The sequence below is a fragment of the Hyla sarda genome, unplaced genomic scaffold (genome assembly GCF_029499605.1).
Source record: "Hyla sarda isolate aHylSar1 unplaced genomic scaffold, aHylSar1.hap1 scaffold_848, whole genome shotgun sequence".
Classification (NCBI taxonomy): domain Eukaryota; kingdom Metazoa; phylum Chordata; class Amphibia; order Anura; family Hylidae; genus Hyla; species Hyla sarda.
In genome coordinates, this window is record NW_026610875.1 from 63,069 (window position 1) to 88,264 (window position 25,196).

Here is a 25,196-nt window from a genome sequence, read left to right on the forward strand (position 1 = left end):
CCCTTCTTACTCCTCCTACTTGCATGTGACACTGGGCTTAGGATCTGCATAGGAAACACACACACAAGCACACACCTACCTTTGTTGCCTGCAGATGCCTCCTTGGCTGTCCCCAAACGGTATCAAACCAACACCCACGGGAAGCTGTAAGCATAGAGGACATGCCTGCACCCCATTGGACTTACCTGTGTGGGTTAAACCCGGGTTATTTGACAACCTATGGCGGTGATGGTTCTGCTCAGGCAGAGCAGTGCTGATGCTCCTCATAAAGCTGTCGCTGCTGTGAAGGTTCTAGGTGACATCACAAATCCCTATGGTTACATACACAACAAAGCTGGGTTGTTGTTGTTTACACTCTGCAAGGCCTGTGGAAGTGAGTGACATCATAGCACTGTAGTTCTGAGGGTTCTAGATGGATGCAACAATCTCCTGTTGCTTCTATGAAGGCCATAATAGACGACATCACCAAACAGCTCCATAGTCACATACACAGCAAAGGAGAGATGTTGTTTACACCTAGTGATGTCAGTGGTATTGAGTGACATCACAGCACAGTGCTAAGGCTCCTGGGCCTGGACACAGCAGCGGCTGCAATATCTCAACGGAGAATACGTTTATATATATGTGTGTGTGTGCGCGTATATATATATATATATATATATATATATATATATATATATATATTTCTCCGCCGAAATCACTTTTAAACCCATTTCCACCTTTTTTTCCCTTCTCTTCCTCTTACTTTTTTTTCACGTTTTTTTACGTTTTTCTCCTTTTCGCCTCTTTTCTGGGCGTATTATTCTTCTTTTTCTTCTTTTTTTTCGTCTAATGCATACCCCATCAGTGCAGCAATGCTTATTCAATACCGCCAGCAGATGGAGACACTGGGGGATAATTTTCTAAGGATTTATACTGATTTTTCCTGTCTGAATTTGTCGCACAGAAAGTTGCAGGCCAAATATGTGTGACATTTCTGTGACTTTAGCTTCTAGAGCATTTTTACAACATTATACATAGGTGCTGAATACATAAAAAGCGACTGTTCAGCGACAGACAAGTCGCATCGGCTGAAAGTAGGCCAGAATGTCAGTCCATGTTGGAGCAGGTTTAGATACAGTCTAAAGTATAGATCTCAAAGTCTGTGCACAGAATTTAGCAAGGGCCTCGCACCTTCTGATGCATCAGGTAGGTGCACAATAGCATAGCCTAACCCTCTGTACTTTGGTCTATATTGATGCGGGACATAGACAGCCAGCTGATGACCAATCCATTAGTGCAATGGATGGCTGGAAGCATTTGTCTTTGCCTTTGCAATACCACAGAAGCAATGCATGGTCAATGTACAGCAATGACACACCTGTGTGAACAGCCAGGAGACCCCCCCCCCCCCATGTTATGTTACATAGTTACATAGTTAGTACGGTCGAAAAAAGACATATGTCCATCAAGTTCAACCAGGGAATTAAGGGGTAGGGGTGTGGCGCGATATTGGGGAAGGGATGAGATTTTATATTTCTTCATAAGCATTAATCTTATTTTGTCAATTAGGAACATTCAGCACCCACCCGCTATCAAGGCAGCTGCCTATCATGTCATGCCCTACCTGCACAGGTGTGCTGGCTACTCAAATGATCCAATTAAGGAGGCCATTTAGTCAGCAGCAGCAGAAGTCCTGTGCCTGGACGCTCCAACAGCGGCCAGACACAAGCAGAAGCAGAAGCAGCAGAAGCAGCAGCAGCAGCACCACCTTTTGTTTTTTGGCTGCAGCAGCAGCAAGGCCCACAGGGCTGGCTAGCTGGCTAGCCAGCAAGCAGGTAGCAATGAAAGTAGGAATCTTTCTTTTTAACCCTGTAAGGGGGTGGTGCACTGTACCCGAAGATACTGCCATATCGGGTCAATGCATAGGGCGACGGAAGCAAGCTTCGAAATCGGCCCCCGTTCTCAAAAATCCATTTAATATATGGTCCCCAGATAGGGGACGTATCAGATATTAAACTGATAAGAACAGATACTACACTTGATCTTAGCCAAAAGGCCGAGAAGCGATAACCGTGAAAGGGGCGGGCCCAACAAGGTGCCCTTCATGGGCACTATCACTGCTTGCTGTCAGGGAGGCTGCCAGACAATTTTCCATGCACACTCTGGGCTGGGGGGCAGTCAACCACCAGTACACACAGCAGAACCTAAACCCATACTATTATTGCTAAGCAGCAAGACAGGGGCCCATTGCACTCCCATGGGGCCTTTTTAAATGCAATCCATAACCCGGATTTGCCAGGAACCCTTCTTACTCCTCCTACTTGCATGTGACACTGGGCTTAGGATCTGCATAGGAAACACACACACAAGCACACACCTACCTTTGTTGCCTGCAGATGCCTCCTTGGCTGTCCCCAAACGGTATCAAACCAACACCCACGGGAAGCTGTAAGCATAGAGGACATGCCTGCACCCCATTGGACTTACCTGTGTGGGTTAAACCCGGGTTATTTGACAACCTATGGCGGTGATGGTTCTGCTCAGGCAGAGCAGTGCTGATGCTCCTCATAAAGCTGTCGCTGCTGTGAAGGTTCTAGGTGACATCACAAATCCCTATGGTTACATACACAACAAAGCTGGGTTGTTGTTGTTTACACTCTGCAAGGCCTGTGGAAGTGAGTGACATCATAGCACTGTAGTTCTGAGGGTTCTAGATGGATGCAACAATCTCCTGTTGCTTCTATGAAGGCCATAATAGACGACATCACCAAACAGCTCCATAGTCACATACACAGCAAAGGAGAGATGTTGTTTACACCTAGTGATGTCAGTGGTATTGAGTGACATCACAGCACAGTGCTAAGGCTCCTGGGCCTGGACACAGCAGCGGCTGCAATATCTCAACGGAGAATACGTTTATATATATGTGTGTGTGTGCGCGTATATATATATATATATATATATATATATATATATATATTTCTCCGCCGAAATCACTTTTAAACCCCTTTCCACCTTTTTTTCCCTTCTCTTCCTCTTATTTTTTTTTCACGTTTTTTTACGTTTTTCTCCTTTTCGCCTCTTTTCTGGGCGTATTATTCTTCTTTTTCTTCTTTTTTTTCGTCTAATGCATACCCCATCAGTGCAGCAATGCTTATTCAATACCGCCAGCAGATGGAGACACTGGGGGATAATTTTCTAAGGATTTATACTGATTTTTCCTGTCTGAATTTGTCGCACAGAAAGTTGCAGGCCAAATATGTGTGACATTTCTGCGACTTTAGCTTCTAGAGCATTTTTACAACATTATACATAGGTGCTGAATACATAAAAAGCGACTGTTCAGCGACAGACAAGTCGCATCGGCTGAAAGTAGGCCAGAATGTCAGTCCATGTTGGAGCAGGTTTAGATACAGTCTAAAGTATAGATCTCAAAGTCTGTGCACAGAATTTAGCAAGGGCCTCGCACCTTCTGATGCATCAGGTAGGTGCACAATAGCATAGCCTAACCCTCTGTACTTTGGTCTATATTGATGCGGGACATAGACAGCCAGCTGATGACCAATCCATTAGTGCAATGGATGGCTGGAAGCATTTGTCTTTGCCTTTGCAATACCACAGAAGCAATGCATGGTCAATGTACAGCAATGACACACCTGTGTGAACAGCCAGGAGACCCCCCCCCCCCCCCCATGTTATGTTGCATAGTTACATAGTTAGTACGGTCGAAAAAAGACATATGTCCATCAAGTTCAACCAGGGAATTAAGGGGTAGGGGTGTGGCGCGATATTGGGGAAGGGATGAGATTTTATATTTCTTCATAAGCATTAATCTTATTTTGTCAATTAGGAAGATTCAGCACCCACCCGCTATCAAGGCAGCTGCCTATCATGTCATGCCCTACCTGCACAGGTGTGCTGGCTACTCAAATGATCCAATTAAGGAGGCCATTTAGTCAGCAGCAGCAGAAGTCCTGTGCCTGGACGCTCCAACAGCGGCCAGACACAAGCAGAAGCAGAAGCAGCAGAAGCAGCAGCAGCACCACCTTTTGTTTTTTGGCTGCAGCAGCAGCAAGGCCCACAGGGCTGGCTAGCCAGCAAGCAGGTAGCAATGAAAGTAGGAATCTTTCTTTTTAACCCTGTAAGGGGGTGGTGCACTGTACCCGAAGATACTGCCATATCGGGTCAATGCATAGGGCGACGGAAGCAAGCTTCGAAATCGGCCCCCGTTCTCAAAAATCCATTTAATATATGGTCCCCAGATAGGGGACGTATCAGATATTAAACTGATAAGAACAGATACTACACTTGATCTTAGCCAAAAGGCCGAGAAGCGATAACCGTGAAAGGGGCGGGCCCAACAAGGTGCCCTTCATGGGCACTATCACTGCTTGCTGCCAGGGAGGCTGCCAGACAATTTTCCATGCACACTCTGGGCTGGGGGGCAGTCAACCACCAGTACACACAGCAGAACCTAAACCCATACCATTATTGCTAAGCAGCAAGACAGGGGCCCATTGCACTCCCACGGGGCCTTTTTAAATGCAATCCATAACCCGGATTTGCCAGGAACCCTTCTTACTCCTCCTACTTGCATGTGACACTGGGCTTAGGATCTGCATAGGAAACACACACACAAGCACACACCTACCTTTGTTGCCTGCAGATGCCTCCTTGGCTGTCCCCAAACGGTATCAAACCAACACCCACGGGAAGCTGTAAGCATAGAGGACATGCCTGCACCCCATTGGACTTACCTGTGTGGGTTAAACCCGGGTTATTTGACAACCTATGGCGGTGATGGTTCTGCTCAGGCAGAGCAGTGCTGATGCTCCTCATAAAGCTGTCGCTGCTGTGAAGGTTCTAGGTGACATCACAAATCCCTATGGTTACATACACAACAAAGCTGGGTTGTTGTTGTTTACACTCTGCAAGGCCTGTGGAAGTGAGTGACATCATAGCACTGTAGTTCTGAGGGTTCTAGATGGATGCAACAATCTCCTGTTGCTTTTATGAAGGCCATAATAGACGACATCACCAAACAGCTCCATAGTCACATACACAGCAAAGGAGAGATGTTGTTTACACCTAGTGATGTCAGTGGTATTGAGTGACATCACAGCACAGTGCTAAGGCTCCTGGGCCTGGACACAGCAGCGGCTGCAATATCTCAACGGAGAATACGTTTATATATATGTGTGTGTGTGCGCGTATATATATATATATATATATATATATATATATATATTCTCCGCCGAAATCACTTTTAAACCCATTTCCACCTTTTTTTCCCTTCTCTTCCTCTTACTTTTTTTTCACGTTTTTTTACGTTTTTCTCTTTTTCGCCTCTTTTCTGGGCGTATTATTCTTCTTTTTCTTCTTTTTTTTCGTCTAATGCATACCCCATCAGTGCAGCAATGCTTATTCAATACCGCCAGCAGATGGAGACACTGGGGGATAATTTTCTAAGGATTTATACTGATTTTTCCTGTCTGAATTTGTCGCACAGAAAGTTGCAGGCCAAATATGTGTGACATTTCTGCGACTTTAGCTTCTAGAGCATTTTTACAACATTATACATAGGTGCTGAATACATAAAAAGCGACTGTTCAGCGACAGACAAGTCGCATCGGCTGAAAGTAGGCCAGAATGTCAGTCCATGTTGGAGCAGGTTTAGATACAGTCTAAAGTATAGATCTCAAAGTCTGTGCACAGAATTTAGCAAGGGCCTCGCACCTTCTGATGCATCAGGTAGGTGCACAATAGCATAGCCTAACCCTCTGTACTTTGGTCTATATTGATGCGGGACATAGACAGCCAGCTGATGACCAATCCATTAGTGCAATGGATGGCTGGAAGCATTTGTCTTTGCCTTTGCAATACCACAGAAGCAATGCATGGTCAATGTACAGCAATGACACACCTGTGTGAACAGCCAGGAGACCCCCCCCCCCCCCCATGTTATGTTACATAGTTACATAGTTAGTACGGTCGAAAAAAGACATATGTCCATCAAGTTCAACCAGGGAATTAAGGGGTAGGGGTGTGGCGCGATATTAGGGAAGGGATGAGATTTTATATTTCTTCATAAGCATTAATCTTATTTTGTCAATTAGGAACATTCAGCACCCACCCGCTATCAAGGCAGCTGCCTATCATGTCATGCCCTACCTGCACAGGTGTGCTGGCTACTCAAATGATCCAATTAAGGAGGCCATTTAGTCAGCAGCAGCAGAAGTCCTGTGCCTGGACGCTCCAACAGCGGCCAGACACAAGCAGAAGCAGAAGCAGCAGAAGCAGCAGCAGCACCACCTTTTGTTTTTTGGCTGCAGCAGCAGCAAGGCCCACAGGGCTGGCTAGCTGGCTAGCCAGCAAGCAGGTAGCAATGAAAGTAGGAATCTTTCTTTTTAACCCTGTAAGGGGGTGGTGCACTGTACCCGAAGATACTGCCATATCGGGTCAATGCATAGGGCGACGGAAGCAAGCTTCGAAATCGGCCCCCGTTCTCAAAAATCCATTTAATATATGGTCCCCAGATAGGGGACGTATCAGATATTAAACTGATAAGAACAGATACTACACTTGATCTTAGCCAAAAGGCCGAGAAGCGATAACCGTGAAAGGGGCGGGCCCAACAAGGTGCCCTTCATGGGCACTATCACTGCTTGCTGTCAGGGAGGCTGCCAGACAATTTTCCATGCACACTCTGGGCTGGGGGGCAGTCAACCACCAGTACACACAGCAGAACCTAAACCCATACCATTATTGCTAAGCAGCAAGACAGGGGCCCATTGCACTCCCACGGGGCCTTTTTAAATGCAATCCATAACCCGGATTTGCCAGGAACCCTTCTTACTCCTCCTACTTGCATGTGACACTGGGCTTAGGATCTGCATAGGAAACACACACACAAGCACACACCTACCTTTGTTGCCTGCAGATGCCTCCTTGGCTGTCCCCAAACGGTATCAAACCAACACCCACGGGAAGCTGTAAGCATAGAGGACATGCCTGCACCCCATTGGACTTACCTGTGTGGGTTAAACCCGGGTTATTTGACAACCTATGGCGGTGATGGTTCTGCTCAGGCAGAGCAGTGCTGATGCTCCTCATAAAGCTGTCGCTGCTGTGAAGGTTCTAGGTGACATCACAAATCCCTATGGTTACATACACAACAAAGCTGGGTTGTTGTTGTTTACACTCTGCAAGGCCTGTGGAAGTGAGTGACATCATAGCACTGTAGTTCTGAGGGTTCTAGATGGATGCAACAATCTCCTGTTGCTTCTATGAAGGCCATAATAGACGACATCACCAAACAGCTCCATAGTCACATACACAGCAAAGGAGAGATGTTGTTTACACCTAGTGATGTCAGTGGTATTGAGTGACATCACAGCACAGTGCTAAGGCTCCTGGGCCTGGACACAGCAGCGGCTGCAATATCTCAACGGAGAATACGTTTATATATATGTGTGTGTGTGCGCGTATATATATATATATATATATATATATATATATATATATATATATATTCTCCGCCGAAATCACTTTTAAACCCATTTCCACCTTTTTTTTCCCTTCTCTTCCTCTTACTTTTTTTTCACGTTTTTTTACGTTTTTCTCCTTTTCGCCTCTTTTCTGGGCGTATTATTCTTCTTTTTCTTCTTTTTTTTCGTCTAATGCATACCCCATCAGTGCAGCAATGCTTATTCAATACCGCCAGCAGATGGAGACACTGGGGGATAATTTTCTAAGGATTTATACTGATTTTTCCTGTCTGAATTTGTCGCACAGAAAGTTGCAGGCCAAATATGTGTGACATTTCTGCGACTTTAGCTTCTAGAGCATTTTTACAACATTATACATAGGTGCTGAATACATAAAAAGCGACTGTTCAGCGACAGACAAGTCGCATCGGCTGAAAGTAGGCCAGAATGTCAGTCCATGTTGGAGCAGGTTTAGATACAGTCTAAAGTATAGATCTCAAAGTCTGTGCACAGAATTTAGCAAGGGCCTCGCACCTTCTGATGCATCAGGTAGGTGCACAATAGCATAGCCTAACCCTCTGTACTTTGGTCTATATTGATGCGGGACATAGACAGCCAGCTGATGACCAATCCATTAGTGCAATGGATGGCTGGAAGCATTTGTCTTTGCCTTTGCAATACCACAGAAGCAATGCATGGTCAATGTACAGCAATGACACACCTGTGTGAACAGCCAGGAGACCCCCCCCCCCCCCATGTTATGTTACATAGTTACATAGTTAGTACGGTCGAAAAAAGACATATGTCCATCAAGTTCAACCAGGGAATTAAGGGGTAGGGGTGTGGCGCGATATTGGGGAAGGGATGAGATTTTATATTTCTTCATAAGCATTAATCTTATTTTGTCAATTAGGAACATTCAGCACCCACCCGCTATCAAGGCAGCTGCCTATCATGTCATGCCCTACCTGCACAGGTGTGCTGGCTACTCAAATGATCCAATTAAGGAGGCCATTTAGTCAGCAGCAGCAGAAGTCCTGTGCCTGGACGCTCCAACAGCGGCCAGACACAAGCAGAAGCAGAAGCAGCAGAAGCAGCAGCAGCAGCACCACCTTTTGTTTTTTGGCTGCAGCAGCAGCAAGGCCCACAGGGCTGGCTAGCTGGCTAGCCAGCAAGCAGGTAGCAATGAAAGTAGGAATCTTTCTTTTTAACCCTGTAAGGGGGTGGTGCACTGTACCCGAAGATACTGCCATATCGGGTCAATGCATAGGGCGACGGAAGCAAGCTTCGAAATCGGCCCCCGTTCTCAAAAATCCATTTAATATATGGTCCCCAGATAGGGGACGTATCAGATATTAAACTGATAAGAACAGATACTACACTTGATCTTAGCCAAAAGGCCGAGAAGCGATAACCGTGAAAGGGGCGGGCCCAACAAGGTGCCCTTCATGGGCACTATCACTGCTTGCTGTCAGGGAGGCTGCCAGACAATTTTCCATGCACACTCTGGGCTGGGGGGCAGTCAACCACCAGTACACACAGCAGAACCTAAACCCATACCATTATTGCTAAGCAGCAAGACAGGGGCCCATTGCACTCCCACGGGGCCTTTTTAAATGCAATCCATAACCCGGATTTGCCAGGAACCCTTCTTACTCCTCCTACTTGCATGTGACACTGGGCTTAGGATCTGCATAGGAAACACACACACAAGCACACACCTACCTTTGTTGCCTGCAGATGCCTCCTTGGCTGTCCCCAAACGGTATCAAACCAACACCCACGGGAAGCTGTAAGCATAGAGGACATGCCTGCACCCCATTGGACTTACCTGTGTGGGTTAAACCCGGGTTATTTGACAACCTATGGCGGTGATGGTTCTGCTCAGGCAGAGCAGTGCTGATGCTCCTCATAAAGCTGTCGCTGCTGTGAAGGTTCTAGGTGACATCACAAATCCCTATGGTTACATACACAACAAAGCTGGGTTGTTGTTGTTTACACTCTGCAAGGCCTGTGGAAGTGAGTGACATCATAGCACTGTAGTTCTGAGGGTTCTAGATGGATGCAACAATCTCCTGTTGCTTCTATGAAGGCCATAATAGACGACATCACCAAACAGCTCCATAGTCACATACACAGCAAAGGAGAGATGTTGTTTACACCTAGTGATGTCAGTGGTATTGAGTGACATCACAGCACAGTGCTAAGGCTCCTGGGCCTGGACACAGCAGCGGCTGCAATATCTCAACGGAGAATACGTTTATATATATGTGTGTGTGTGCGCGTATATATATATATATATATATATATATATATATATATTCTCCGCCGAAATCACTTTTAAACCCATTTCCACCTTTTTTTCCCTTCTCTTCCTCTTACTTTTTTTTCACGTTTTTTTACGTTTTTCTCCTTTTCGCCTCTTTTCTGGGCGTATTATTCTTCTTTTTCTTCTTTTTTTTCGTCTAATGCATACCCCATCAGTGCAGCAATGCTTATTCAATACCGCCAGCAGATGGAGACACTGGGGGATAATTTTCTAAGGATTTATACTGATTTTTCCTGTCTGAATTTGTCGCACAGAAAGTTGCAGGCCAAATATGTGTGACATTTCTGCGACTTTAGCTTCTAGAGCATTTTTACAACATTATACATAGGTGCTGAATACATAAAAAGCGACTGTTCAGCGACAGACAAGTCGCATCGGCTGAAAGTAGGCCAGAATGTCAGTCCATGTTGGAGCAGGTTTAGATACAGTCTAAAGTATAGATCTCAAAGTCTGTGCACAGAATTTAGCAAGGGCCTCGCACCTTCTGATGCATCAGGTAGGTGCACAATAGCATAGCCTAACCCTCTGTACTTTGGTCTATATTGATGCGGGACATAGACAGCCAGCTGATGACCAATCCATTAGTGCAATGGATGGCTGGAAGCATTTGTCTTTGCCTTTGCAATACCACAGAAGCAATGCATGGTCAATGTACAGCAATGACACACCTGTGTGAACAGCCAGGAGACCCCCCCCCCCCCCCATGTTATGTTACATAGTTACATAGTTAGTACGGTCGAAAAAAGACATATGTCCATCAAGTTCAACCAGGGAATTAAGGGGTAGGGGTGTGGCGCGATATTGGGGAAGGGATGAGATTTTATATTTCTTCATAAGCATTAATCTTATTTTGTCAATTAGGAACATTCAGCACCCACCCGCTATCAAGGCAGCTGCCTATCATGTCATGCCCTACCTGCACAGGTGTGCTGGCTACTCAAATGATCCAATTAAGGAGGCCATTTAGTCAGCAGCAGCAGAAGTCCTGTGCCTGGACGCTCCAACAGCGGCCAGACACAAGCAGAAGCAGAAGCAGCAGAAGCAGCAGCAGCACCACCTTTTGTTTTTTGGCTGCAGCAGCAGCAAGGCCCACAGGGCTGGCTAGCTGGCTAGCCAGCAAGCAGGTAGCAATGAAAGTAGGAATCTTTCTTTTTAACCCTGTAAGGGGGTGGTGCACTGTACCCGAAGATACTGCCATATCGGGTCAATGCATAGGGCGACGGAAGCAAGCTTCGAAATCGGCCCCCGTTCTCAAAAATCCATTTAATATATGGTCCCCAGATAGGGGACGTATCAGATATTAAACTGATAAGAACAGATACTACACTTGATCTTAGCCAAAAGGCCGAGAAGCGATAACCGTGAAAGGGGCGGGCCCAACAAGGTGCCCTTCATGGGCACTATCACTGCTTGCTGTCAGGGAGGCTGCCAGACAATTTTCCATGCACACTCTGGGCTGGGGGGCAGTCAACCACCAGTACACACAGCAGAACCTAAACCCATACCATTATTGCTAAGCAGCAAGACAGGGGCCCATTGCACTCCCACGGGGCCTTTTTAAATGCAATCCATAACCCGGATTTGCCAGGAACCCTTCTTACTCCTCCTACTTGCATGTGACACTGGGCTTAGGATCTGCATAGGAAACACACACACAAGCACACACCTACCTTTGTTGCCTGCAGATGCCTCCTTGGCTGTCCCCAAACGGTATCAAACCAACACCCACGGGAAGCTGTAAGCATAGAGGACATGCCTGCACCCCATTGGACTTACCTGTGTGGGTTAAACCCGGGTTATTTGACAACCTATGGCGGTGATGGTTCTGCTCAGGCAGAGCAGTGCTGATGCTCCTCATAAAGCTGTCGCTGCTGTGAAGGTTCTAGGTGACATCACAAATCCCTATGGTTACATACACAACAAAGCTGGGTTGTTGTTGTTTACACTCTGCAAGGCCTGTGGAAGTGAGTGACATCATAGCACTGTAGTTCTGAGGGTTCTAGATGGATGCAACAATCTCCTGTTGCTTCTATGAAGGCCATAATAGACGACATCACCAAACAGCTCCATAGTCACATACACAGCAAAGGAGAGATGTTGTTTACACCTAGTGATGTCAGTGGTATTGAGTGACATCACAGCACAGTGCTAAGGCTCCTGGGCCTGGACACAGCAGCGGCTGCAATATCTCAACGGAGAATACGTTTATATATATGTGTGTGTGTGCGCGTATATATATATATATATATATATATATATATATATTTCTCCGCCGAAATCACTTTTAAACCCATTTCCACCTTTTTTTCCCTTCTCTTCCTCTTACTTTTTTTTCACGTTTTTTTACGTTTTTCTCCTTTTCGCCTCTTTTCTGGGCGTATTATTCTTCTTTTTCTTCTTTTTTTTCGTCTAATGCATACCCCATCAGTGCAGCAATGCTTATTCAATACCGCCAGCAGATGGAGACACTGGGGGATAATTTTCTAAGGATTTATACTGATTTTTCCTGTCTGAATTTGTCGCACAGAAAGTTGCAGGCTAAATATGTGTGACATTTCTGCGACTTTAGCTTCTAGAGCATTTTTACAACATTATACATAGGTGCTGAATACATAAAAAGCGACTGTTCAGCGACAGACAAGTCGCATCGGCTGAAAGTAGGCCAGAATGTCAGTCCATGTTGGAGCAGGTTTAGATACAGTCTAAAGTATAGATCTCAAAGTCTGTGCACAGAATTTAGCAAGGGCCTCGCACCTTCTGATGCATCAGGTAGGTGCACAATAGCATAGCCTAACCCTCTGTACTTTGGTCTATATTGATGCGGGACATAGACAGCCAGCTGATGACCAATCCATTAGTGCAATGGATGGCTGGAAGCATTTGTCTTTGCAATACCACAGAAGCAATGCATGGTCAATGTACAGCAATGACACACCTGTGTGAACAGCCAGGAGACCCCCCCCCCCCCCATGTTATGTTACATAGTTACATAGTTAGTACGGTCGAAAAAAGACATATGTCCATCAAGTTCAACCAGGGAATTAAGGGGTAGGGGTGTGGCGAGATATTGGGGAAGGGATGAGATTTTATATTTCTTCATAAGCATTAATCTTATTTTGTCAATTAGGAACATTCAGCACCCACCCGCTATCAAGGCAGCTGCCTATCATGTCATGCCCTACCTGCACAGGTGTGCTGGCTACTCAAATGATCCAATTAAGGAGGCCATTTAGTCAGCAGCAGCAGAAGTCCTGTGCCTGGACGCTCCAACAGCGGCCAGACACAAGCAGAAGCAGAAGCAGCAGAAGCAGCAGCAGCACCACCTTTTGTTTTTTGGCTGCAGCAGCAGCAAGGCCCACAGGGCTGGCTAGCTGGCTAGCCAGCAAGCAGGTAGCAATGAAAGTAGGAATCTTTCTTTTTAACCCTGTAAGGGGGTGGTGCACTGTACCCGAAGATACTGCCATATCGGGTCAATGCATAGGGCGACGGAAGCAAGCTTCGAAATCGGCCCCCGTTCTCAAAAATCCATTTAATATATGGTCCCCAGATAGGGGACGTATCAGATATTAAACTGATAAGAACAGATACTACACTTGATCTTAGCCAAAAGGCCGAGAAGCGATAACCGTGAAAGGGGCGGGCCCAACAAGGTGCCCTTCATGGGCACTATCACTGCTTGCTGTCAGGGAGGCTGCCAGACAATTTTCCATGCACACTCTGGGCTGGGGGGCAGTCAACCACCAGTACACACAGCAGAACCTAAACCCATACCATTATTGCTAAGCAGCAAGACAGGGGCCCATTGCACTCCCACGGGGCCTTTTTAAATGCAATCCATAACCCGGATTTGCCAGGAACCCTTCTTACTCCTCCTACTTGCATGTGACACTGGGCTTAGGATCTGCATAGGAAACACACACACAAGCACACACCTACCTTTGTTGCCTGCAGATGCCTCCTTGGCTGTCCCCAAACGGTATCAAACCAACACCCACGGGAAGCTGTAAGCATAGAGGACATGCCTGCACCCCATTGGACTTACCTGTGTGGGTTAAACCCGGGTTATTTGACAACCTATGGCGGTGATGGTTCTGCTCAGGCAGAGCAGTGCTGATGCTCCTCATAAAGCTGTCGCTGCTGTGAAGGTTCTAGGTGACATCACAAATCCCTATGGTTACATACACAACAAAGCTGGGTTGTTGTTGTTTACACTCTGCAAGGCCTGTGGAAGTGAGTGACATCATAGCACTGTAGTTCTGAGGGTTCTAGATGGATGCAACAATCTCCTGTTGCTTCTATGAAGGCCATAATAGACCACATCACCAAACAGCTCCATAGTCACATACACAGCAAAGGAGAGATGTTGTTTACACCTAGTGATGTCAGTGGTATTGAGTGACATCACAGCACAGTGCTAAGGCTCCTGGGCCTGGACACAGCAGCGGCTGCAATATCTCAACGGAGAATACGTTTATATATATGTGTGTGTGTGCGCGTATATATATATATATATATATATATATATATATATATATATATATATATATATATATATTTCTCCGCCGAAATCACTTTTAAACCCATTTCCACCTTTTTTTCCCTTCTCTTCCTCTTACTTTTTTTTCACGTTTTTTTACGTTTTTCTCCTTTTTGCCTCTTTTCTGGGCGTATTATTCTTCTTTTTCTTCTTTTTTTTTCGTCTAATGCATACCCCTTCAGTGCAGCAATGCTTATTCAATACCGCCAGCAGATGGAGACACTGGGGGATAATTTTCTAAGGATTTATACTGATTTTTCCTGTCTGAATTTGTCGCACAGAAAGTTGCAGGCCAAATATGTGTGACATTTCTGCGACTTTAGCTTCTAGAGCATTTTTACAACATTATACATAGGTGCTGAATACATAAAAAGCGACTGTTCAGCGACAGACAAGTCGCATCGGCTGAAAGTAGGCCAGAATGTCAGTCCATGTTGGAGCAGGTTTAGATACAGTCTAAAGTATAGATCTCAAAGTCTGTGCACAGAATTTAGCAAGGGCCTCGCACCTTCTGATGCATCAGGTAGGTGCACAAGAGCATAGCCTAACCCTCTGTACTTTGGTCTATATTGATGCGGGACATAGACAGCCAGCTGATGACCAATCCATTAGTGCAATGGATGGCTGGAAGCATTTGTCTTTGCCTTTGCAATACCACAGAAGCAATGCATGGTCAATGTACAGCAATGACACACCTGTGTGAACAGCCAGGAGACCCCCCCCCCCCCCATGTTATGTTACATAGTTACATAGTTAGTACGGTCGAAAAAAGACATATGTCCATCAAGTTCAACCAGGGAATTAAGGGGTAGGGGTGTGGCGCGATATTGGGGAAGGGATGAGATTTTATATTTCTTCATAAGCATTAATCTTATTTTGTCAATTAGGAACATTCAGCACCCACCCGCTATCAAGGCAGCTGCCTATCATGTCATGCCCTACCTGCACAGGTGTGCTGGCTACTCAAATGATCCAATTAAGGAGGCCATTTAGTCAGCAGCAGCAGAAGTCCTGTGCCTGGACGCTCCAACAGCGGCCAGACACAAGCAGAAGCAGAAGCAGCAGAAGCAGCAGCAGCACCACCTTTTGTTTTTTGGCTGCAGCAGCAGCAAGGCCCACAGGGCTGGCTAGCTGGCTAGCCAGCAAGCAGGTAGCAATGAAAGTAGGAATCTTTCTTTTTAACCCTGTAAGGGGGTGGTGCACTGTACCCGAAGATACTGCCATATCGGGTCAATGCATAGGGCGACGGAAGCAAGCTTCGAAATCGGCCCCCGTTCTCAAAAATCCATTTAATATATGGTCCCCAGATAGGGGACGTATCAGATATTAAACTGATAAGAACAGATTTTTTTTTTTTTTTTTTTTATCTAAAGCCGAGGAACGTGCTTTCGATTCACCCAAAGTGCAAGAAAAAGTGCAAACGTGTTACACTAAAAAAACGTGCACAAAGGATGCGGTCTATCGCAAGCCCTTCTCCGATAGGAGAGAGGCCCCCCAACAAACCTTACCCTTCGCCTCCGGACCAAAAGGTACCTGCGAGGTTCCAGGTTCGATGTCCCTTTTCGCCGAAGCTACTAGGGGACCACAAATGCTCCCGGCATCCCCCTTGGCGTTAGCCAAGGTATCTGCCCGCAGAGCCGATTACGGTAGGTACCCTGCCAAAACAGGAGTACCCGGGGTGTTTGCAGGGAGGTGCGGAACCTAATGGCCACACACACCTCCCCTAGACCGCCAGGAGGGACACCCAGAAGGGCTACCGCATCCTGACAAATCCTGTGAACACACAACACGCAAAAAGTGACACAGTGAGACAAAAAAGAAATAAATAAGTGAATGTGTGCAGATATACTGCCCGGACATCCGGCCGGATCTATAAAAATTTCTCTGATCCTAGCCAGAAGGCCGGGAATCAAGAGGTGAGTGCCACAAGGTGAAGAGATTATGGTGCCCGTGCTTCAACTCAGTGAGTCTATTCTCCCAGTGAGTTTCGGCACCTCGGGGTCACCACTCCCCGAGGCACAAAAGTACCTCGGCTCTAGACCCTCTCAGCCTCATGGCGAGACCCGGAGGGAACAGGTCACATCGGGGCAGCCGTCGAGCTGATTCCTCAGAACCAGCCCCGGAAAGCCCTGGTACACCTGCATCCTCCATGCAGCACCCATCCCCACCAGCATGAAAACTGATAAGAACAGATACTACACTTGATCTTAGCCAAAAGGCCGAGAAGCGATAACCGTGAAAGGGGCGGGCCCAACAAGGTGCCCTTCATGGGCACTATCACTGCTTGCTGTCAGGGAGGCTGCCAGACAATTTTCCATGCACACTCTGGGCTGGGGGGCAGTCAACCACCAGTACACACAGCAGAACCTAAACCCATACCATTATTGCTAAGCAGCAAGACAGGGGCCCATTGCACTCCCACGGGGCCTTTTTAAATGCAATCCATAACCCGGATTTGCCAGGAACCCTTCTTACTCCTCCTACTTGCATGTGACACTGGGCTTAGGATCTGCATAGGAAACACACACACAAGCACACACCTACCTTTGTTGCCTGCAGATGCCTCCTTGGCTGTCCCCAAACGGTATCAAACCAACACCCACGGGAAGCTGTAAGCATAGAGGACATGCCTGCACCCCATTGGACTTACCTGTGTGGGTTAAACCCGGGTTATTTGACAACCTATGGCGGTGATGGTTCTGCTCAGGCAGAGCAGTGCTGATGCTCCTCATAAAGCTGTCGCTGCTGTGAAGGTTCTAGGTGACATCACAAATCCCTATGGTTACATACACAACAAAGCTGGGTTGTTGTTGTTTACACTCTGCAAGGCCTGTGGAAGTGAGTGACATCATAGCACTGTAGTTCTGAGGGTTCTAGATGGATGCAACAATCTCCTGTTGCTTCTATGAAGGCCATAATAGACGACATCACCAAACAGCTCCATAGTCACATACACAGCAAAGGAGAGATGTTGTTTACACCTAGTGATGTCAGTGGTATTGAGTGACATCACAGCACAGTGCTAAGGCTCCTGGGCCTGGACACAGCAGCGGCTGCAATATCTCAACGGAGAATACGTTTATATATATATGTGTGTGTGTGCGCGTATATATATATATATATATATATATATATATATATATATATATATATTTCTCCGCCGAAATCACTTTTAAACCCATTTCCACCTTTTTTTCCCTTCTCTTCCTCTTACTTTTTTTTCACGTTTTTTTACGTTTTTCTCCTTTTCGCCTCTTTTCTGGGCGTATTATTCTTCTTTTTCTTCTTTTTTTTCGTCTAATGCATACCCCATCAGTGCAGCAATGCTTATTCAATACCGCCAGCAGATGGAGACACTGGGGGATAATTTTCTAAGGATTTATACTGATTTTTCCTGTCTGAATTTGTCGCACAGAAAGTTGCAGGCCAAATATGTGTGACATTTCTGCGACTTTAGCTTCTAGAGCATTTTTACAACATTATACATAGGTGCTGAATACATAAAAAGCGACTGTTCAGCGACAGACAAGTCGCATCGGCTGAAAGTAGGCCAGAATGTCAGTCCATGTTGGAGCAGGTTTAGATACAGTCTAAAGTATAGATCTCAAAGTCTGTGCACAGAATTTAGCAAGGGCCTCGCACCTTCTGATGCATCAGGTAGGTGCACAATAGCATAGCCTAACCCTCTGTACTTTGGTCTATATTGATGCGGGACATAGACAGCCAGCTGATGACCAATCCATTAGTGCAATGGATGGCTGGAAGCATTTGTCTTTGCCTTTGCAATACCACAGAAGCAATGCATGGTCAATGTACAGCAATGACACACCTGTGTGAACAGCCAGGAGACCCCCCCCCCCCCCCCCCATGTTATGTTACATAGTTACATAGTTAGTACGGTCGAAAAAAGACATATGTCCATCAAGTTCAACCAGGGAATTAAGGGGTAGGGGTGTGGCGCGATATTGGGGAAGGGATGAGATTTTATATTTCTTCATAAGCATTAATCTTATTTTGTCAATTAGGAACATTCAGCACCCACCCGCTATCAAGGCAGCTGCCTATCATGTCATGCCCTACCTGCACAGGTGTGCTGGCTACTCAAATGATCCAATTAAGGAGGCCATTTAGTCAGCAGCAGCAGAAGTCCTGTGCCTGGACGCTCCAACAGCGGCCAGACACAAGCAGAAGCAGAAGCAGCAGAAGCAGCAGCAGCACCACCTTTTGTTTTTTGGCTGCAGCAGCAGCAAGGCCCACAGGGCTGGCTAGCTGGCTAGCCAGCAAGCAGGTAGCAATGAAAGTAGGAATCTTTCTTTTTAACCCTGTAAGGGGGTGGTGCACTGTACCCGAAGATACTGCCATATCGGGTCAATGCATAGGGCGACGGAAGCAAGCTTCGAAATCGGCCCCCGTTCTCAAAAATCCATTTAATATATGGTCCCCAGATAGGGGACGTATCAGATATTAAACTGATAAGAACAGATTTTTTTTTTTTTTTTTTTTTATCTAAAGCCGAGGAACGTGCTTTCGATTCACCCAAAGTGCAAGAAAAAGTGCAAACGTGTTACACTAAAAAAACGTGCACAAAGGATGCGGTCTATCGCAAGCCCTTCTCCGATAGGAGAGAGGCCCCCCAACAAACCTTACCCTTCGCCTCCGGACCAAAAGGTACCTGCGAGGTTCCAGGTTCGATGTCCCTTTTCGCCGAAGCTACTAGGGGACCACAAATGCTCCCGGCATCCCCCTTGGCGTTAGCCAAGGTATCTGCCCGCAGAGCCGATTACGGTAGGTACCCTGCCAAAGCAGGAGTACCCGGGGTGTTTGCAGGGAGGTGCGGAACCTAATGGCCACACACACCTCCCCTAGACCGCCAGGAGGGACACCCAGAAGGGCTACCGCATCCTGACCAATCCTGTGAACACACAACACGCAAAAAGTGACACAGTGAGACAAAAAAGAAATAAATAAGTGAATGTGTGCAGATATACTGCCCGGACATCCGGCCGGATCTATAAAAATTTCTCTGATCCTAGCCAGAAGGCCGGGAATCAAGAGGTGAGTGCCACAAGGTGAAGAGATTATGGTGCCCGTGCTTCAACTCAGTGAGCCTATCCTCCCAGTGAGTTTCGGCACCTCGGGGTCACCACTCCCCGAGGCACAAAAGTACCTCGGCTCTAGACCCTCTCAGCCTCATGGCGAGACCCGGAGGGAACAGGTCACATCGGGGCAGCCGTCGAGCTGATTCCTCAGAACCAGCCCCGGAACACCTGCATCCTCCATGCAGCACCCATCCCCACCAGCCCCATACCGGCGTTACTGTCCACCGGCATGAAAAACTGATAAGAACAGATACTACACTTGATCTTAGCCAAAAGGCCGAGAAGCGATAACCGTGAAAGGGGCGGGCCCAACAAGGTGCCCTTCATGGGCACTATCACTGCTTGCTGTCAGGGAGGCTGCCAGACAATTTTCCATGCACACTCTGGGCTGGGGGGCAGTCAACCACCAGTACACACAGCAGAACCTAAACCCATACCATTATTGCTAAGCAGCAAGACAGGGGCCCATTGCACTCCCACGGGGCCTTTTTAAATGCAATCCATAACCCGGATTTGCCAGGAACCCTTCTTACTCCTCCTACTTGCATGTGACACTGGGCTTAGGATCTGCATAGGAAACACACACACAAGCACACACCTACCTTTGTTGCCTGCAGATGCCTCCTTGGCTGTCCCCAAACGGTATCAAACCAACACCCACGGGAAGCTGTAAGCATAGAGGACATGCCTGCACCCCATTGGACTTACCTGTGTGGGTTAAACCCGGGTTATTTGACAACCTATGGCGGTGATGGTTCTGCTCAGGCAGAGCAGTGCTGATGCTCCTCATAAAGCTGTCGCTGCTGTGAAGGTTCTAGGTGACATCACAAATCCCTATGGTTACATACACAACAAAGCTGGGTTGTTGTTGTTTACACTCTGCAAGGCCTGTGGAAGTGAGTGACATCATAGCACTGTAGTTCTGAGGGTTCTAGATGGATGCAACAATCTCCTGTTGCTTCTATGAAGGCCATAATAGACGACATCACCAAACAGCTCCATAGTCACATACACAGCAAAGGAGAGATGTTGTTTACACCTAGTGATGTCAGTGGTATTGAGTGACATCACAGCACAGTGCTAAGGCTCCTGGGCCTGGACACAGCAGCGGCTGCAATATCTCAACGGAGAATACGTTTATATATATGTGTGTGTGTGCGCGTATATATATATATATATATATATATATATATATTTCTCCGCCGAAATCACTTTTAAACCCATTTCCACCTTTTTTTCCCTTCTCTTCCTCTTACTTTTTTTTCACGTTTTTTTACGTTTTTCTCCTTTTCGCCTCTTTTCTGGGCGTATTATTCTTCTTTTTCTTCTTTTTTTTCGTCTAATGCATACCCCATCAGTGCAGCAATGCTTATTCAATACCGCCAGCAGATGGAGACACTGGGGGATAATTTTCTAAGGATTTATACTGATTTTTCCTGTCTGAATTTGTCGCACAGAAAGTTGCAGGCCAAATATGTGTGACATTTCTGCGACTTTAGCTTCTAGAGCATTTTTACAACATTATACATAGGTGCTGAATACATAAAAAGCGACTGTTCAGCGACAGACAAGTCGCATCGGCTGAAAGTAGGCCAGAATGTCAGTCCATGTTGGAGCAGGTTTAGATACAGTCTAAAGTATAGATCTCAAAGTCTGTGCACAGAATTTAGCAAGGGCCTCGCACCTTCTGATGCATCAGGTAGGTGCACAATAGCATAGCCTAACCCTCTGTACTTTGGTCTATATTGATGCGGGACATAGACAGCCAGCTGATGACCAATCCATTAGTGCAATGGATGGCTGGAAGCATTTGTCTTTGCCTTTGCAATACCACAGAAGCAATGCATGGTCAATGTACAGCAATGACACACCTGTGTGAACAGCCAGGAGCCTCCCCCCCCCCCCCATGTTATGTTACATAGTTACATAGTTAGTACGGTCGAAAAAAGACATATGTCCATCAAGTTCAACCAGGGAATTAAGGGGTAGGGGTGTGGCGCGATATTGGGGAAGGGATGAGATTTTATATTTCTTCATAAGCATTAATCTTATTTTGTCAATTAGGAACATTCAGCACCCACCCGCTATCAAGGCAGCTGCCTATCATGTCATGCCCTACCTGCACAGGTGTGCTGGCTACTCAAATGATCCAATTAAGGAGGCCATTTAGTCAGCAGCAGCAGAAGTCCTGTGCCTGGACGCTCCAACAGCGGCCAGACACAAGCAGAAGCAGAAGCAGCAGAAGCAGCAGCAGCACCACCTTTTGTTTTTTGGCTGCAGCAGCACCAAGGCCCACAGGGCTGGCTAGCTGGCTAGCCAGCAAGTAGGTAGCAATGAAAGTAGGAATCTTTCTTTTTAACCCTGTAAGGGGGGTGGTGCACTGTACCCGAAGATACTGCCATATCGGGTCAATGCATAGGGCGACGGAAGCAAGCTTCGAAATCGGCCCCCGTTCTCAAAAATCCATTTAATATATGGTCCCCAGATAGGGGACGTATCAGATATTAAACTGATAAGAACAGATACTACACTTGATCTTAGCCAAAAGGCCGAGAAGCGATAACCGTGAAAGGGGCGGGCCCAACAAGGTGCCCTTCATGGGCACTATCACTGCTTGCTGTCAGGGAGGCTGCCAGACAATTTTCCATGCACACTCTGGGCTGGGGGGCAGTCAACCACCAGTACACACAGCAGAACCTAAACCCATACCATTATTGCTAAGCAGCAAGACAGGGGCCCATTGCACTCCCACGGGGCCTTTTTAAATGCAATCCATAACCCGGATTTGCCAGGAACCCTTCTTACTCCTCCTACTTGCATGTGACACTGGGCTTAGGATCTGCATAGGAAACACACACACAAGCACACACCTACCTTTGTTGCCTGCAGATGCCTCCTTGGCTGTCCCCAAACGGTATCAAACCAACACCCACGGGAAGCTGTAAGCATAGAGGACATGCCTGCACCCCATTGGACTTACCTGTGTGGGTTAAACCCGGGTTATTTGACAACCTATGGCGGTGATGGTTCTGCTCAGGCAGAGCAGTGCTGATGCTCCTCATAAAGCTGTCGCTGCTGTGAAGGTTCTAGGTGACATCACAAATCCCTATGGTTACATACACAACAAAGCTGGGTTGTTGTTGTTTACACTCTGCAAGGCCTGTGGAAGTGAGTGACATCATAGCACTGTAGTTCTGAGGGTTCTAGATGGATGCAACAATCTCCTGTTGCTTCTATGAAGGCCATAATAGACGACATCACCAAACAGCTCCATAGTCACATACACAGCAAAGGAGAGATGTTGTTTACACCTAGTGATGTCAGTGGTATTGAGTGACATCACAGCACAGTGCTAAGGCTCCTGGGCCTGGACACAGCAGCGGCTGCAATATCTCAACGGAGAATACGTTTATATATATGTGTGTGTGTGCGCGTATATATATATATATATATATATATATATATATATATATATTTCTCCGCCGAAATCACTTTTAAACCCATTTCCACCTTTTTTTCCCTTCTCTTCCTCTTACTTTTTTTTCACGTTTTTTTACGTTTTTCTCCTTTTCGCCTCTTTTCTGGGCGTATTATTCTTCTTTTTCTTCTTTTTTTTCGTCTAATGCATACCCCATCAGTGCAGCAATGCTTATTCAATACCGCCAGCAGATGGAGACACTGGGGGATAATTTTCTAAGGATTTATACTGATTTTTCCTGTCTGAATTTGTCGCACAGAAAGTTGCAGGCCAAATATGTGTGACATTTCTGCGACTTTAGCTTCTAGAGCATTTTTACAACATTATACATAGGTGCTGAATACATAAAAAGCGACTGTTCAGCGACAGACAAGTCGCATCGGCTGAAAGTAGGCCAGAATGTCAGTCCATGTTGGAGCAGGTTTAGATACAGTCTAAAGTATAGATCTCAAAGTCTGTGCACAGAATTTAGCAAGGGCCTCGCACCTTCTGATGCATCAGGTAGGTGCACAATAGCATAGCCTAACCCTCTGTACTTTGGTCTATATTGATGCGGGACATAGACAGCCAGCTGATGACCAATCCATTAGTGCAATGGATGGCTGGAAGCATTTGTCTTTGCCTTTGCAATACCACAGAAGCAATGCATGGTCAATGTACAGCAATGACACACCTGTGTGAACAGCCAGGAGACCCCCCCCCCCCCCCCATGTTATGTTACATAGTTACATAGTTAGTACGGTCGAAAAAAGACATATGTCCATCAAGTTCAACCAGGGAATTAAGGGGTAGGGGTGTGGCGCGATATTGGGGAAGGGATGAGATTTTATATTTCTTCATAAGCATTAATCTTATTTTGTCAATTAGGAACATTCAGCACCCACCCGCTATCAAGGCAGCTGCCTATCATGTCATGCCCTACCTGCACAGGTGTGCTGGCTACTCAAATGATCCAATTAAGGAGGCCATTTAGTCAGCAGCAGCAGAAGTCCTGTGCCTGGACGCTCCAACAGCGGCCAGACACAAGCAGAAGCAGAAGCAGCAGAAGCAGCAGCAGCACCACCTTTTGTTTTTTGGCTGCAGCAGCAGCAAGGCCCACAGGGCTGGCTAGCTGGCTAGCCAGCAAGCAGGTAGCAATGAAAGTAGGAATCTTTCTTTTTAACCCTGTAAGGGGGTGGTGCACTGTACCCGAAGATACTGCCATATCGGGTCAATGCATAGGGCGACGGAAGCAAGCTTCGAAATCGGCCCCCGTTCTCAAAAATCCATTTAATATATGGTCCCCAGATAGGGGACGTATCAGATATTAAACTGATAAGAACAGATACTACACTTGATCTTAGCCAAAAGGCCGAGAAGCGATAACCGTGAAAGGGGCCGGCCCAACAAGGTGCCCTTCATGGGCACTATCACTGCTTGCTGTCAGGGAGGCTGCCAGACAATTTTCCATGCACACTCTGGGCTGGGGGGCAGTCAACCACCAGTACACACAGCAGAACCTAAACCCATACCATTATTGCTAAGCAGCAAGACAGGGGCCCATTGCACTCCCACGGGGCCTTTTTAAATGCAATCCATAACCCGGATTTGCCAGGAACCCTTCTTACTCCTCCTACTTGCATGTGACACTGGGCTTAGGATCTGCATAGGAAACACACACACAAGCACACACCTACTTTTGTTGCCTGCAGATGCCTCCTTGGCTGTCCCCAAACGGTATCAAACCAACACCCACGGGAAGCTGTAAGCATAGAGGACATGCCTGCACCCCATTGGACTTACCTGTGTGGGTTAAACCCGGGTTATTTGACAACCTATGGCGGTGATGGTTCTGCTCAGGCAGAGCAGTGCTGATGCTCCTCATAAAGCTGTCGCTGCTGTGAAGGTTCTAGGTGACATCACAAATCCCTATGGTTACATACACAACAAAGCTGGGTTGTTGTTGTTTACACTCTGCAAGGCCTGTGGAAGTGAGTGACATCATAGCACTGTAGTTCTGAGGGTTCTAGATGGATGCAACAATCTCCTGTTGCTTCTATGAAGGCCATAATAGACGACATCACCAAACAGCTCCATAGTCACATACACAGCAAAGGAGAGATGTTGTTTACACCTAGTGATGTCAGTGGTATTGAGTGACATCACAGCACAGTGCTAAGGCTCCTGGGCCTGGACACAGCAGCGGCTGCAATATCTCAACGGAGAATACGTTTATATATATGTGTGTGTGTGCGCGTATATATATATATATATATATATATATATATATATATATATTTCTCCG

The 25,196-nt window shown here is 46.6% G+C and overlaps 10 non-coding genes and 2 pseudogenes across 10 annotated transcripts; all 12 read right to left on the reverse strand.

Annotated features, from left to right (window-relative positions):
- Window positions 1–1,859: 1,859 nt before the first annotated feature.
- On the reverse strand, window positions 1,860–2,050 carry LOC130347614 (U2 spliceosomal RNA). Its single transcript, XR_008885511.1, has one exon. It is a non-coding gene; the product is annotated as a U2 spliceosomal RNA (small nuclear RNA).
- Window positions 2,051–4,129: 2,079 nt separating this feature from the next.
- Window positions 4,130–4,320, reverse strand: LOC130347615 (U2 spliceosomal RNA). The gene has a single exon (XR_008885512.1). It is a non-coding gene; the product is annotated as a U2 spliceosomal RNA (small nuclear RNA).
- Window positions 4,321–6,403: 2,083 nt separating this feature from the next.
- Window positions 6,404–6,594, reverse strand: LOC130347616 (U2 spliceosomal RNA). Its single transcript, XR_008885513.1, has one exon. It is a non-coding gene; the product is annotated as a U2 spliceosomal RNA (small nuclear RNA).
- Window positions 6,595–8,690: 2,096 nt separating this feature from the next.
- Window positions 8,691–8,881, reverse strand: LOC130347618 (U2 spliceosomal RNA). The gene has a single exon (XR_008885515.1). It is a non-coding gene; the product is annotated as a U2 spliceosomal RNA (small nuclear RNA).
- A 2,083-nt stretch (window positions 8,882–10,964) lies between these two features.
- On the reverse strand, window positions 10,965–11,155 carry LOC130347619 (U2 spliceosomal RNA). Its single transcript, XR_008885516.1, has one exon. It is a non-coding gene; the product is annotated as a U2 spliceosomal RNA (small nuclear RNA).
- Window positions 11,156–13,230: 2,075 nt separating this feature from the next.
- Window positions 13,231–13,421, reverse strand: LOC130347620 (U2 spliceosomal RNA). The gene has a single exon (XR_008885517.1). It is a non-coding gene; the product is annotated as a U2 spliceosomal RNA (small nuclear RNA).
- Window positions 13,422–15,527: 2,106 nt separating this feature from the next.
- Window positions 15,528–15,713, reverse strand: LOC130347583 (U2 spliceosomal RNA). Its single transcript, XR_008885490.1, has one exon. It is a non-coding gene; the product is annotated as a U2 spliceosomal RNA (small nuclear RNA).
- A 693-nt stretch (window positions 15,714–16,406) lies between these two features.
- Window positions 16,407–16,566, reverse strand: LOC130347586 (U2 spliceosomal RNA; annotated as a pseudogene).
- A 2,099-nt stretch (window positions 16,567–18,665) lies between these two features.
- Window positions 18,666–18,852, reverse strand: LOC130347584 (U2 spliceosomal RNA). The gene has a single exon (XR_008885491.1). It is a non-coding gene; the product is annotated as a U2 spliceosomal RNA (small nuclear RNA).
- Window positions 18,853–19,545: 693 nt separating this feature from the next.
- On the reverse strand, window positions 19,546–19,723 carry LOC130347590 (U2 spliceosomal RNA; annotated as a pseudogene).
- A 2,081-nt stretch (window positions 19,724–21,804) lies between these two features.
- Window positions 21,805–21,995, reverse strand: LOC130347622 (U2 spliceosomal RNA). Its single transcript, XR_008885518.1, has one exon. It is a non-coding gene; the product is annotated as a U2 spliceosomal RNA (small nuclear RNA).
- A 2,089-nt stretch (window positions 21,996–24,084) lies between these two features.
- Window positions 24,085–24,275, reverse strand: LOC130347623 (U2 spliceosomal RNA). Its single transcript, XR_008885519.1, has one exon. It is a non-coding gene; the product is annotated as a U2 spliceosomal RNA (small nuclear RNA).
- Window positions 24,276–25,196: the final 921 nt, after the last annotated feature.